This window comes from Protopterus annectens, chromosome 6.part0 (genome assembly GCF_019279795.1).
Source record: "Protopterus annectens isolate FY-2018-M chromosome 6.part0, PAN1.0, whole genome shotgun sequence".
Taxonomy (NCBI): Eukaryota; Metazoa; Chordata; order Ceratodontiformes; family Protopteridae; genus Protopterus; species Protopterus annectens.
The window spans coordinates 602319075-602335697 of NC_056737.1; the positions used below are offsets into that span (position 1 = coordinate 602319075).

At 39.9% G+C, this 16623-nt stretch overlaps 1 protein-coding gene across 3 annotated transcripts in view; it reads right to left on the bottom strand.

Moving 5' to 3' along the window:
• TOGARAM1 (TOG array regulator of axonemal microtubules 1) overlaps window positions 1–16623 on the bottom strand; it is a 1826974-nt gene that overhangs the window by 1255339 nt on the left and 555012 nt on the right. The window lies entirely within an intron of this gene.

Sequence of the window (16623 nt, forward strand, 5' to 3'; positions counted from 1 at the left end):
AGTAATGGGTACCAGTGCTGTCGAGGCCAATCTGGAGCTATTAAAATCATCTTTGGCTTGTCCTGTCTGACCTTCAGGAGTACCTTTGGGAGGAGAGGCAGAGGTGGAAAGGCATACACATGAAGATTGCTCCAATTGAATGAGAGAGCATCCACTTTCCAAGCTGTGGGATGAAACCTTTTTGTGCAAAACTTTGGCAGCTGGTAGTTTAGTGGAGAAGCGAACAGATCTATGTCTGGAGTTCCCCATAACACTGTCAATTTCTGAAATACATGAGGATCCAATTTCCACTCGTGGGGATCCATAATTTGTCTGCTCAACACATCTGCTAAGGAGTTCTGTGCTCCCGGCAGAAACCTTGCCTGAAGATTTAGCTGTAAACTGAGAGCAGTGTCCCACAAAATCATTGCTTGTCTGCATAGAGGATAAGAATGCTTTCCCCCTTGCTTGTTGATGTACCACATGACAGTTGTGTTGTCTGTTAGAACCAACACCTGCCCTGGAAGAAGTAAATCCTTGAAAGCTATTAATGCAAATTGGACTGCTAACATCTCCTTCAAGTTGATATGTAGATGTTGAAGTCTGGCAGGCCACGTGTCTTGTACCCACTTTCCATTTAGATGAGCTCCCCAAGCTTTGTCTGAGGCATCTGTCATTAGAATCTGACTCGCCTCTGGCCGGGTCACAGAGAGTCCCTTGTTTAGGTGACATTCCTGAGCCCACCACAAAAATTCCTTTTGAATGCAAGGTATTATCTGAATGACAGTGTCCATATCTTGGCAGTGCTGTGTCCATACATTTTTGAGATACCATTGTAGCTTCCTCATATGCAGTTTGGCATTGGGAAGTACCAGAATACAAGATGCCATGAACCCCAAGGCTTGAAGGACTGTCCTTGCAGTCAGCCTGGACTGATGAGACAATTGATGGAAGTAAAGAGAAAGATTCTTTTGTTTGTCCGGGGTCAAAAAGGCCATCTGGGATGCTGTATTCAGTCTCACACCCAGAAAGCACATGTCCTGAGAGGGTACTAGACTGGACTTTATTTCGTTCACAGAATACCCCAGGCATCTTAGCACTGCTATCACATACTGTAAATGATGAAGAAGTTCGTCCTTTCCTTGGCCCAGAATCAGGCAATCGTCCAAATAAGGATAGATCTGTATTCCTCTTAGCCTGAAGAAAGCTATCACTGGAGCCAGAACCTTCGTGAATACTCTGGGCACAGTAGATAAGCCAAAGGGCAATGCAGAGAACTGATAATGAGAAGTCCCAGCCCGAAAACGCAGATACTTTCTGCAACTGAGCCTGATAGGAACATGAAGGTAAGCCTCCTTGAGATCCAGTCACCATCCAGTGATCTTTGCCCAGCAGAGGTAAAAGCTGTTGTAACGTCAACATTTTGAACTTGGGAATGTCCAGATATGTGTTGAGGATAGATAAATCCAAGATTGGTCTCCACGTGTTCCCTTTTTTTGGTACTAGGAACAGGCGAGAATAAAATCCTAGGCCCACTTCTGGCAGAGGGACCGGTTGTATGGCCCCTATTTGAAGTAGCAGAGAAATTTGTTTGTGAGCCTCTAGTCTTTGCTGAGGAGGAACGTCCGGCATGCCTTTGAAAGGAGGCAAGGTATGGAAGTAAAACTTGTAACCTCGGTGTATGATATCCAATACCCATTTGTCTTGGGTAATCAAATTCCAATTTTCCTTGAAGAGTGCCAACCTTCCTCCCAAAGGAGCTGCCAGGCAAGAAGGGTCTGGCAGCTGAAAAGGTAGGTCATTGGGCCTGTTTACGAAAGGACTGGCCCCTGCCCTCACCCAAGATTGTGCAGGAGAACTCCCTGTTCTAGGTCTGAAAGAACTCTGAGCTCTGCCCCTACCACGCCTAGATCTACCCCTAGACTGAGAATCATAAGAAGGATACGCCCACCCCTTAGCAGGCCAATTCCTACTAAACTTTGGAGGCTGCACTTGCAAAAATCTTTAACAGCCTGCATGGACTTAGCCTTGTCTTCCATTTTCTTCAAGACTGACTCCACAGGTGAACCAAACAACACATCAGACTGTAAAGGAGCATCCAAAATCCTTGTCTTAACATGGTCAGATAAAGTCTGATCCCTCAGCCATGCGTGCCTGCGAAGAACTGAACCAGTGGCAGCCACTCTAGACGAGGCCTGTACAGCATCAAAACCACATTGTAAAGAATGCTTACCCACCTGCTCTGAAACATGCACCAAATCTTGTAATTCTTTACACTCAATGCCTTCCGCCAGAGCATCCACCTTAGACTTCAATTGAGAAAGAAGATAGTTTTGATATTTCAACATATGAAACTGGCAATTCAAAGCCCTCATAGCTAGGGTAGAAGATGTATAGACTTTCTTTCCCCATCTATCCAAAGCTCTGGCCTCTTTATCTGGAGGAACCGGATTTTTTACAACAGAGGCATTGACACCCTTAGGTCCCTGACTAACAGTTTCTGGGTCCGCCCTAGGACTCTTATAAAGATATTTATGAGCCTCAGGCACCCTGTAATACCTATCCGGTTTAACAGGAGCAGGAGGCAGAGAATCAGGATTAAGTGAAGCCTCTGCAAACACATCTTCCACAACATCCAGAACAGGAGGTATAGCCAAGGGCCTATGCTGGGGCAAAAGCAAAAATTCCCTAAGCCTTTTCCTGGAATCAGAGAAGTCCTGACCTTCCCACTTAAAATGTTCCCTCATGGAATGAAGAGTCTCTGAAAAGAAAAATCCTCTGGAGGAGAAGCAGAAGGAGTCGAATCATCTGCATCAGAATCAGAATAAGGAGAGTACTCCTGCAAGTCTTCAGTCAAGACGCAGAAACATCCAAAGCCTGCTCAAAACTCCCCAACTCTGGCTCCACCCTAGGCCTCTTATCAGGAGGGGGCAAAGAACCTCTAATCAGAGTAATCAAATCTTCTGCCATTTTAAGCATGTGCTTCTTGGGCACAGACCCTGCTGCACTAGGAGAGACCCCAACAGAAGCTAAACCTGGCCTGCCTCTGGGAGAAGCCTTGGAAACAGAAGGAGAGGGCCTAACCACCCTAGGAAGGGAGGGGAGTACAGTAACCTGGGAAGCCCCTTCAGCCTGACCTGCCTCCTGAGAGGCCACATCCTGCAATATCAAAGTCTCCCCCTGGGACTCCAGAGAAGCCTCCGTCGGAACCACCGGTTCCACTGACGCCTCTAAAGAACCGACGTCCGGAACGGACGACTCTTCTTGCCTGGGTTTAACCGCTTTGTCTTTGCGCTTCTTCGAAGAAGCGGGCGCCGGAGAATCTGACGGCATATTATAATTGCACCGCTTCCCAAAGACCAGCCTAGCAAAATCTAACCTTCGCTTAATAGTGCGCTTATTGAATCTAGCACAAAAGCGACACCCAACAACGTCGTGCTCAGGCCCCAAACAAGGAATACACAAAGAATGATAATCCCTATGCGGTATCTGTTTCCCACAAGAAATACAGTTATTCACTTTTTCTGACATCCGGTAAAACACTGAGGCAAGAAAAACCAAAATATTCCCCAACGGGGTACTTAGCCAACTTTGATTCGGTCTGAAACTCCGAACTCGAAAAATTTCAGAACGCCGAACGGCACTTGCAACGCTGCTTCTGCATCGGACCATGCGGCAAAAAAGACTGAGGATATGACGTCGGTCATGCGCTTTTGTTCCCTGACGTTCTGATGTCAGTTCTAAGCGCCTTGACCGACGTCAGCCTTATACTTTGGTATTCGGGCCGACCGAGGACAGCGGACTACCCATATGTAAGGACTGCAGCAATGTGAGATGAAGAACATCCATACTTCTCCATCTCTTGGTGCAAGAAATACGGACAGAGCCAAAACAATAAGGGGGAGGACACAGGCCCAAAAATAGTGACAGATTTTAAATATTGCTCTTAAAGACTTAGAAAGTTGCTAGAATAAAACGTTTTGCATTAGCATTTTTTCTCTGAAGGATAGGAAGCCTGAAACTCAAATGTCTATCATTACTTAGTCACTTCAATCATCAATGACTTATTAGAAAAATACACATTTTATGAGGAAAGTACCAAAATATAATGCAAAAATCTTGGCATTCTATGAAAATCTGGACATCGAAAAGGTATGCTCACAATAAAAATTTTAATTTGATTTAGCTCTTTTGTCTGTTTTTATAACTAGACTTCTTCAGAACACATAATTATTCCAAACTACAAAACAAACATGTAAGCCAACAATCACATGCCTCATTACATCCTTAAAGATGTAACACTAACTAAACATCGTTAAAGACTTACAAACATATCTAAATATACAATTAAAAAGAGATAAAAATAAATCAGTCAGATGCTCACATCAGCTCCTGTCTGTAGCGTTGTCGCCTCACAGCAAGACGTTGTCCTGTTCGATTCTCAGCTAAAGCGTCTTCTGTGTGGAGACATGCGTGAATGGTCGTACCTTCACTGAAGTTTGTACGTTAGGGCTGGTAACTCGGTACGTAAAAATCTGCTGCCAATCATTAGCGGACTGGAGTTCCGCTGTGGCGACCCCTAACCGGGAAAAGCCGAAAGATACAACATAAAATATACTTAATAGATAAATAATTCTTAATTAATCATTTATCCTTTAAAAACATTTTCTGTTAACAAATTCATCAATGCCAGGGAAAATATTAGCTTGTACATAAATCTGCCATTTGGCTTCCCTGATCTCTAGTTTATTCATAAAATTACCTTGTTGGAAATCACATGGCTCATAACCAACTAATATAAATAGAAATTTATTCCTACTGCCATCATACAGACAGAAGTGCATCTAAATAAGGAATGTGTACAGTATTTATGTCTAATTTCGTGAATGTGTTCTCTAAATCTAGTCAATAGTTTCTGAACTGTCACCCCCAAACAGAAAAAGTGACACCCAGAAGACTTTTTTTAAACAAGGAACACTTTATTAAATTATCACGTATGACATAGGCAAGCATACATTTATATAAATGAAAACAAACCATATTGACAGAAGTTTAGATACAAACATTATACATCACGTATGAGCTTATCCAGCCACTGTCAGTCAAACATTACATAGCTCATTCAAATTCTGCTTTCTTTTAAACCTAATTCCTCCTCTGCATGTATTATTCCCACAATTCACATTTTTTTCTATCTAACTTGCTCCTACCTTTTCTAAGGATCCCATTTCCAGTTGTTTTATATATATATTACTATATTCACTAATTCTAGTACACTTGGTTAAGATTTTAATTTCCATTTTCTAGTAATTGCTTTTTTGGCAGCCACCACAATTAGACTCAGCAAGGCCTTACTATGTTTGGGCAATTCCAATTCTGCATCTTAGATCAAAAAATCATTTCCTTAGTTACATCAGTTTGCTCACCCAGCATCTCTGACACAGCAGTCTGCAGGGAATCTTTAAAGTCTGCCAACTCATTACACTCCTAGACAATATGTCCCCAGCTACCTCCCTTTTCCCCCATCACACCTCCAACATTTGCTGTCTACTTGAGGAAAAATTCTTTGGAGTCTTCTTGGGGTACAAAAATACCCATGAAACACTTCCATGAAAAGATCACAAATTTCCCAGACTCTATTGCATATTTGGGAGGCATACATATATCCCCTCAGTGTTTCTTTGTGAATTGCATATCCAATCTCTCTTCCCAATCCTTTCTAACCTCCTCTAATTGATTCTTATAGTTAACATGCAATATTTATAGGCTCTATTAATTATTCGCTTTTTAACAGCAACTTCAGTTCTAGATTCCACCAAAAACCCCATTATTGCTGGTCCTTCTCCTAGGATCCACCTATTTCTCGCTCCTTGCCTACAGTCTGACACCAGTCCCTGACAGGGAAGGCAATCTCCACCCTCCAGTGCAAATAAACTCCTAACCCCCTTCCATTCCACTACCCCCTCAAATCCTCCGCTCCCAATACCTTGGTTCTTCTGCCAGTTTTGTCCAATAAATTCTAGCCCCCTACTACCCACCAACTGTATCCCCAATTGCAGTCACCCCTATCATCAGGACCTCCCCTCTTCACTCCCATGCTGGCCCAATTCCCAGAATACCTTCTGCTACTTTACGAATATAATATTCTGTGTGGTTATTGTTGTTCTCCCTAAGGATCTGCATCAAAATCCCAGTCTCTCCTTGTTTCTTGAGCTTCCCACCTGTTTCATCATCATACCTTTTCCAGTTTGAAATTATAGGTTTCTCCTTGCGCTATGTATGGCAGCCTTAACTGTGCAGCTCTGAAATACCCCTTAAAACCAAGTAATCCTAAACCACCTTGTTCTACTAGAAGAATCAGCTTAACCCACTTGATTCTTGCCATCCACCCCCTCTTAGATATAATCCTTCAGCTCTTTCTTAATTGCTATCCACAACTTCTCCTCTGGTTGATAAAAAATATGCCTGACCTGTGTAAAATCCAAAATAAATTATTATATAAACCACTCCAATTGAATTACAATTATAATAAGCACTACAATAAACAGTTTTGTGCAAATATGGAAGAACAAACACAAAAGGGCTTTCATAAACATATCTACACTAATTACACTATCCACAAGCATAAGCCAGCTTTTTCTTATTACTAATACTATGACATTCATAATGTCATTCTGCAGTAGCTGTTTAAGAGTAGTGCCTTTTTTATAGATAAATCTAAGGACAAAATCAACTAACAGAACAATTCAATATTCCCTTTAGTGATATTCCAATTGTTTACAATAATTTATTTGTTGCTCTTATCTATAAATGCGTTCATCTTTCTGTTCTGAGATTGCTTTCAACTGCTGCCTCTATCACACAAACCTGGCTCCCAATCCTGCTGCTGGAGATGTGACATTCTACAGCGACAAGGTGTAAATGAGTTTTGCCACCTAGTATGACAGCAGGCTGAGTCACAGCTGCCTAGAGCTGAGAGTCAGAAGAAAACTTAAATTAATGGTGGGAAGATGAAGTCTAGTAGGAACTGATTTTAAAGTTGGACATGAACTAAGGTGTTTTTTGACTGTGGACGCCTTTACAAGTGGTGGAGTGACATTCGTTTTCGCTAGAAGTCATATATGGACTTGGGATGTAAAACAAACACTTGGCGTATTTATTGGATCTGCATTTCATTTTGGTGACTGTAACGAATTTGATAGGGGTTTGCATAATAATTTTTGTATTGTATATCATCTGATTTGTTGTTTGAAGGCTCTTGTTTAGTGTGACCATATGCAATAATTGTAAACAAGTCTTTGCGTTTTTGAGACTTCTGTCACTTGGGACAAAAATCTAAGAAAGAAGAAATATCTAAAGAAAGTTGATTAAGTTAGAAACTAAATTAATAGTATATTTGGGCACTTTATATACTAGGGGTCTCAATTTGGATATTGATTGGGGGATTTAGATGTTTAAGTTCATTAACTGTACACAGCTGGTACTCTCCCTGATGACCTCAGCGACCATTGTCTAACCTATATCATAAAACATAAGGCAGGAAACCCTCACCAGCCCAAATACAAAACATTTAGAAACAGGAAAAACTTTGATGCTGCTATATTCCAAAATGAATTAAAAGCAGTTGACTGGTAAACTAAAAAACATCTAACATTAGAGGAGGCCATAGATCACTTTAACACTAAATTCCTAAGTATCCTTGATTCTCATGCTCCAGCACGTACAATAAAAACTAGATCAAATACAGCACCATGGCTCACAAAAGATACCAAAGCAAAAATCAAAACTAGAAACAGAGCCTGGGCCAGCTGGAGAACAACCAAAGCCCCACTTGACCATCTAAAATATCGTCAACTCAGGAATGATACAAAAAAGTCTATTTTACTGGATAAAAAAAGCTTCTACCAAAATCTCCTAGAAAAACACCACAACAACCCTCAAAAGTTCTGGGCAGGCTTAAATCAACTACTTTGTCCAGGTCACTCCACCACCCCAACCCCGGCTAACTACACCCATAGCTCCCCAGAGACAATAGCTAGCGCCTTTAATAACTTTTTCACTGAAACAATCCAATCACTAGCAAATCAACTAACCCCCTCTAACTTAAACCACATGCCTAATCTACCTAATAATCACCCGCAATTTGGCTTCCAACCAATATCCACTAGTTTTATCAAAACACTTCTAAAAAATCTAAAACCTACCACCCTCGCTGCTGACCTCCTCCCTGCAGAGTACCTGCAAATAGCTGCAGATGCCATTGCATATCCCATATCTGTCCTCATCAACAGAACCTTATCCGAAAATACTATCCCCTCCCTCTGGAAATTATCTCACATCATCCCACTCCATAAAGGTGGTAGCTCCTCAGACATATCCAACTATAGACCAATTGCCATTCTTTCCCCACTAGTCAAAATAATGGAGAAATGTGTACACAAGAAACTAATGCAATACCTTTCACAGAATAACTTACTATCCGACTTCCAGCATGGTTTCAGGTCATACCACAGTACCACCTCAGCCCTCCTTTCCTTTATTACTGCCATGAACCAAAACAGGAATGACAATAGGCTAACCTCTGTTCTCTTTCTTGACCTATCAAAAGCCTTTGACATGGTCCACCATGAACTTCTCATTCTTTCACTAAAATCTATTTCCCTCAACAAGCCTGCTATCCAGTGGTTCCAGTCCTACCTGACTGGTAGACAGCAGGCGGTACTATGGCAGTGCAAACTCTCCAGCCAGTTACCTCTCACACTTGGTGTTCCTCAAGGGTCCATACTAGGTCCACTACTTTTCTCTATTTTTATCAACAACCTCCACACTGCTATCCCTAAAGCCACCTGCATCCAATACGCAGATGATTCCACTCTCATCTGCTCAGCCACCTCCCCATCCGACTTGCAAATCTTAACCCAAAATATATTTAATACTATCGAGAACTGGCTCACCAATCAACGCCTATTTCTGAACCCCAATAAAACTAAACTTCTACTCTTCTCTCCCATTAGTAGATCCACCACACTTTCATTCTCTGTCACATCTAACAATGGTACCACTATTTCCCCAGATAATCACACCAAACTGCAAGAGGTTATCATAGACAATAAGCTCAAATTTGACCTACAGGTCAACAAAACCATACAGACCATCAATAAGAAGCTTGGATCACTGTATAGAAACAAGACATTTTTAACCCCACTGGCTAGGACTGCAATCGCCCGATCACACCTACTCTCTACTCTCTTATATGCCTCGCCTGTACTTTCAAACATCAACAAATCCGAACTAGGTAAGCTGTCCCATAGCTACAATCATAATGCCAGATTCGCCATTGGCTCCACCTATAGAACCCACCACTGCCAGAACCTTAAACAACTAGAGTGGCTAGAACTGCCCAGCTGAATTTAATTCAATCAACTCTTAATAGCGCACAACATTTTGTACCACCCTGAGGATACCCCCTCACTTAAGAATATTATTAAGCCATATAGCAATCTAAGATCCCTACGGTCAGCCGATAAACTACTGGTCCAAACCCACAAAGCTAATAACTCTGCTGGTGAATCCCTGTTTGCTAACTTCATTGGCAAAACTTGGAATTCGTTGCCAAACTATATAACCCTGCAATCCTCCAAAAGTCTCTTTAAAAAAAAAAAACCTCAAACAATATCTCAAAGTGAATTGGCTATGCCCATGTACCAACCCTGATTAAGTTATAAACTAAAAGCATATTTTGCAATTATCATAACTTGTAACTACATCACCAAGCTCTGCTTCCAATCTGATGTCTCTTACTTTTAATTGTCTGTCCATGACAATTGTGAGTCCCTACTAGGGAACACTACTAACCCATTGTATATACTCACTTTGTTTTTAAAATTGTTTGCTAACTTCTGTGTAATCTATGTAAGTTTGTCTTTGTGGAGCTTTTCTCCCCGGGCCTCTGCTGAAAATGGACATGTATCCAGTCGGACTATCCAGGTAAACAAATGTAAAATTAAAATTAAATAAAATTTAGTGAATGGAGTTTATCTTATTTACAGAACAAATGTGCTGGCTAGGTTAAAAGCAATGAATTTTGGGTGAACAAATTAATTGATTAATTTGACATTAATAATAAAAAATAAGTGCAATAAAAGTGAGGATAAAATTTCAAAACATCTATATTTAATAAAATAAGTTTTTAGGTTATGGATAAACATTTGCAATTGAATTTTAGGGGCAGGTTGAAAAATATTTTCTATGTGTTTTAATGTATAAGTCATTGTGGTGTATGAGAAAACATGGAAATGTGCTATTTTATTAAGCAGTAGAAGTGATTTATATATTTTTCTAAAAAAAAGTGTCATTTGGGGATTTTCATTCACTCTGTGTTGTATTAATTTATTTAATATATTTAAGATGTATGAGAAAGTGTGGGGGTACATCTTTAAGCTCTAAGCTGTATAATTGTTAAAGAAAAGTATTTAATTGTTTAATTATTTAATTAAAATGAATTAATGTTGAGATGGAATATAAAGGGCTGCTGGGATTGTATGAAGTTATTCCATTGAAGGCCTATGAGGCAGAGGTACCAGGATGTATTGAATAAAGAAAGAAAACTGGCAGCTACAGCAGTGCTTGGTGTTTTTTTGAGAAGAATTCCTAGCGTTCTAGCTTCCTTTGGGAGCTTGTGTGGTTTGGTGTTTGTAACAAATATCTAAGATTCATATAAGTTTTACAGGTTTACATTAAACTTTTTGAACATCCACATTTGGAACATACTACAGTTTATAATATCTGCTCACCATTTTAATGAATGGGTCAACTATAATCTTCTGACTTTTTGCTGTGAATGTGCCTCATTTATTGTCAATTGTATTTTTACTTACACTGATATAAGAATCTTATTTGCTGGATACTTTTTAACACTTGATCATTTATAACTACAGTGACCAGTCTTTGGTGTTATCCTAGTTGACTTTATCATATTTTTTGGTGGGATCATATTGTTGAATAATAGCCTGTGGGTATTTGGGGTTATTGGTTAACACTAGGTACTTCACCACTACACCATGATATCACCATCTCAACCCTCACACACTCAACTCCTACTATATACGATTTGCATTACTTCCCTCACTCTACTAACCACCATTACCAGTTACCAAACACCACTTACCTACAAACGATTCATTCCTTACAAAGGAACATCCCCCAATACTCCAAACCCCATACCATATTTACAACTAACCCCATACAACTATCACACCACCATAATTCACCACCTCAGACACATGCTATGCCCATCAAATAGCCAATCTCACACCACTCTTAATTTCACAAAACTCGTCTACAAACTAGTTAAACTTTATGTACACCTGAAAACAGCACTAGTATGCTGCAGTGACATACACTCCAAACCAGGCCCACTCAGTCCAGATAGACCAATCCCAGACCTAAACACAACCCTACTCCAAAGGCCCACAAACTCACTCCTCATCATAAATCTAAATATTAGAAGCATCTTAAATAAGGTCCATGACCTCCATGCGTTAATCTCCTTTTACCATCCAGATATTGTCATTCTGACAGAGACCTGGCTTATGCCCCTAATTCAAGATAATGAAATCACAGCACCAGGCTACAATATAATCAGAAATGACAGAGTAGGTAAAAGGGGTGGAGGAGTAGCAATACTACATAAAACTCACCTTATCTTAGAAAAATTAGACATAACAACCCCAGACTTAGATAACACTGAACTCATCCTCACTAAACTGAAACTTAACCCACATAAACATATCAACATTATAGGATGCTACATCCCCCCAAAGAACAATATTACCATCACATAAAAACTACTAAAATGGATGACCAAACACCCTTCCCTAAGAAAACATCTAATTAGGCGAGCTTAACATTGACTGGGATAACTGCTCCAGTCTAAACTCTATCTCCCATATCAACCTACATGGACTAACCCAACTAATAACTTCCCCGACCAGAACAGACAAAAGAACCAAACATCAATCTATACCAGACTGGATACTAGTATCTCATTCTTCCCGTACATCTCACGCTGGTTGCCTGCCAGACACCCTCAGCGACCACCTAGTTACATTTCTAATAAGAAGCAAAACTCCTCAACTGACCCAAGAAACTGTCAGGGAATGTAAAAGTAGCAAAAACTTCAACCAACTCAACTTCAAATATTGACCTAAAACTGTGTAACTGGACCCCCACCCCTAAAAACTTTGGACCTTGAAGAAGCAGTACTATACTTCAATTCTACCTTCATTACCATACTTAACCACCATGCCCCTCCTAGAATTACAAGAATCAGAACTAAACATGCACCTTGGCTAACTTTAAATACTAAAACATTACTCCGATATAGGAACAAAGCATGGACAAACTATCATAAAAGCAAATCCCAAATAGACAAACAAACATACCGTCAGTTACATAACAAAGTCAAACAACTTATTAAAATAGACAAAATCTCCTACTACCAAAATATGCAGAATAAATATATTAACAACCCAAAAAACTTCTGGGCTGCTGTCAACACTGTACTGCAACCAGGGAAAACAACCACCCCCACCCCCAAAATAGTGAACAACCATGACAACATCCCCACTCAGCTCAACAAATTCTTCACAGAAACTATCCAAAACCTAGCCAACAACCAAGCCCCAACAACCCATCCCCAACTAAAACACCCTCTTCACCCAAAACAAATCTCAGTTACCCCATCTTCACCTTCAGCCCAGTGCCAACCAAAATCGTACAAAAATTACTCCTAAAACTTAGGCCAGCCTCTACAACCGCTGATAATATACCTTCCAAATATCTGCAACTAGCAGCTGAAGCAATAGCCTACCCTGTCTCCATATTAATAAACAGATCTATCTCAGAGTGCAAAGTACCCCACCTTTGGAAAATATCACATATTACACCACTGCACAAAGGGGGTACCTCTGTACAACTTAGTAACTATTGACCCATAGCTATACTATCCCCCCTATCAAAACTTCTAGAGAAGTTTGTCCACATGCAAGTGATGAAATAACTCTTAGAAAACAAATTACCATCCACTCAGCAACATGGTTTCAGACCCTTTCATAGCACCACCACCGCGCTTACATCATTCACTAATACTGTCAATAATCGCAGAAACAATGGACTGCTAGTATCTGCAACTCTCTTAGACTTATCTACAGCCTTTGACATGGTCAACCATGAAAAACTGCTTCATACACTAACCACTATAAATCTCAGCTTCTCTACTATTTCTTGGTTTAAGAGCTACCTAGATGGTAGGCAACAATCTGTAAAATGGCTAAATCAGCTCTCTCCCTTACTGCCCGTTTCCCTAGGGGTACCCCAAGGCTTCATCCTGGGTCCTCTACTCTTCACCCTATTTACTAATCAACTACCATCCATCATACGCAAAGCCTCAATAGTCCAATATGCAGATGATACCACCATTATCTGTGCAGTCAACTCCCCTGACCACCTCCTCTCCCTAACACAAGAATGTTTTTCCCTGGCAGAAACGTGGATCACTAACCAAAACCTCATTCTATACCCACCCACAACTAAATTACTCTTCTTCAGCCCTCACAGATCTCCACACTCTTCATCTTACTTTTCAATCGCCTCTCATAACACCACCATCACATTCAGCAGTCACACCAAACTGCTAGGCCTTGAAATTGACAATAGCCTTAAATTTGACATTCATATCTCCCAGACCATAAAAAGAGTCCACAGAAAAATGGGCCTATTCTAGCGTAATAGTTTCTCACCAGTCACTCTAAGGTTACCACCGACAGGACACACCTCCTATCGATCCTACTTTACGCCTCCCCTGTGTTTACCAATCTCCAAAAAACTGAGCTCAGCATACTAGATAGTTGCTACAATAAAATAGCCAGATTTGCCACAGGATTACCTTCTAGAACCCACCATTGCGAAAGCCTCAAAAACCTCAACTGGCTAGAACTCCCCCCGACCCTTCAAGTCAACCAACTAGCACTTGCTCATAAAGCACTACATCATCCAGGCAACACATCAGTCCTGCAGCAACTACTCCAGCCTTAAACCACTACCAGATCCCTGAGATCAAGTACCCAACACCTCCTTAAGATAACAAACTTTAAAAATGAGGCAGGTAGATCCATTTATAGCCACTTCATCTCTAAAATCCGGAACTCCCTTCCAGCCCACATAGTAAATAACAACTCCATCACCCAATTCAAAAAAACTATTCACATCACACTTCCTGAATCACAGATTATGTACCTGTACTACCCCTGGATAGTAATGCGTATGTCTCTGTTTTCCAGCAACTACAGTAACAGCTTATCTACTGCTTTTGTAATGTCTGCATGGGGTAATAGTATCACTGAACATATAAAGAAATCCAAAGGACAGAGTATGTCTCTCATGTGTAGAAATGAGTTATGGAAGTCATCTACTCTATCTTCCTGCTATACTTGCTGTTATACACCTCTATAACATGTATATATTAATACAGCCTGTGAATGTTGGCAAATACACTCTTTGGTTAACTCACTATCTTATATGTACTATACTTCTATATGAAGTATAAAGATTGTGTAGTCTATATTTTGTTTAATTGAACCTTTTGGTTAACATGGCTTTCTCTTGTTAAATGATTCTACTGCTCTGGAGCTTTTCTCTCCGGGCTTCCACTGAAAATGGACAAATATCCAGTTGGACTCTCCCGGTTAACAAATGTAAAATAAATAAATATAGACATTTTCAAACTGAATGAATGTCTATTGGAACTATCTCTAGAATTTACTATCTTATTAATGCCAATATATAAAATACTCAGAAAACACTAATGTCTTTTACCAACTACCTCATACCCCAAGTTGACTAAATGTGACACTTTATAACCTCTATGTACAAACAACAATGATACATTTTATTTCAAATATAAAGATGGTGTCATCAGTAGTCAGGTGGGATGCTCAAATCATTTGCCCTTTTGGAACATTCCTTTTAATGTTTAAGGGGTACTTGCTCTAAAAGTGAACATAACTGTTCAAAAATGTGGATTTCCTATGAATTCTATTTCCAAATGTTTTCACTGTATATCCATAATTAATTCAACATCCAAAAAGTTCACTTTATTCCCTTTAGAACTTAATGAAAATTCTAAAAAGGTTGCACCGTGATTTAAATCATTAATGAAAACACTGTATTCATCATCAGATCCCCCACAAATGAAAAAAAAGATCATCAACAAATCTTTTACAGAGACATATCTTGGGGAATAGGTTAACAAGTTTTATAATGTCAAGTTCCCACTACCTTAAACTAAATTAGCAAAAGAATGGACAGTTGCGACACCCATAGCTACCAGATATCCAGGAAAAAGGAGGTCATAACATCCATGTACTCCTCCCTTATCAGACCCATTACTGAGTACAATGCCCCTTCAGCATATACCCTGCAAAGCACATGTAGCAGGTAGACAGACCATAGTTTCCTGACCAGGAAAATCCAGGGTCTCAAACACCTATCCTATAAAGATAGGTTAAAAGCCTTGTCCCTCTACTCAGTCTCGTACAGACTGCTCAGAGGTGACCTGTGTCTAGCATACAAGGCCATCTCAGACCCAGCCTTGATGGAGTTACTGCATATCCATAAGTCAAACTTCACTAGCGCAACTCGCACACAAGACTCACAAATTCAATGCTATAATTGGTACGGTACTCAAGAAAAGCTGGCTTTGTTTGCAGATGATATTACTTTATACCTGATAAAAAAAGGACATTTCAGTCTTGCGGAAGATTTCGAGACAATTTCAAATCTTTCCAGGATACAAAATTAATGAAGCTAAAACAAAGGCAATAGCTGTAAATTCTGTACCCACACGTGAATTGATTCAGCAATGTTCAGGTTTATGGGGACATGATAAAAATTAAGTACTTAGGAGTATGGATTAAAAAGGATTCTTATGTGGCAGCTAAAGGTATGTGGGCAGAGACTAAACAAAAGATAATACAAAAACTGAGAAATTGTAAGCTCTGTTTTATGGATATGGACATCAAGATATGAGCAGTTAAAATGTTTTATTCCCTTTAGTTTTATACACAGGTCAGGCACATTTTTATCAAGAGGAGTAGTTGTGGATGGCAATTAATAAACAGCTGAAGGTTTTATCTGTGAGGGGAAGACAGAAAGAGGTGAGATAAGCTGATTCTTCCAATAGAACAAAGCAGTTTGGGATTATGCAATTTGAAGGGGTATTTCAGAGCTACACAATTAAGGTTCCTATACATTTTCACAAGCAGAAACCTATAATTCAAAATGGAAAGGGATGATGACGAAACAAGGGGAAAACTCAAGATACAAGGAGAGACAGGGATTTTGGATGCAGATCCAAAAGGAGAATAACAATAACCATACAGAATATTATACTGATAAAGTAGCAGCAACTATTCTAAGAACTAAGCCAGCATGGGAATGGAGAAAGGAGAGTCTACCCATAGGGATGCCTGCAATTAGGGATAGAGACAACAGGCAAGAATGGTCTGAAATTTATTGGAGAAAACTGGCAAAAGAACCAAGGTATTGAGAGCAAATAATTAGAGAGAGAAAGGTAAGGAAATGGGA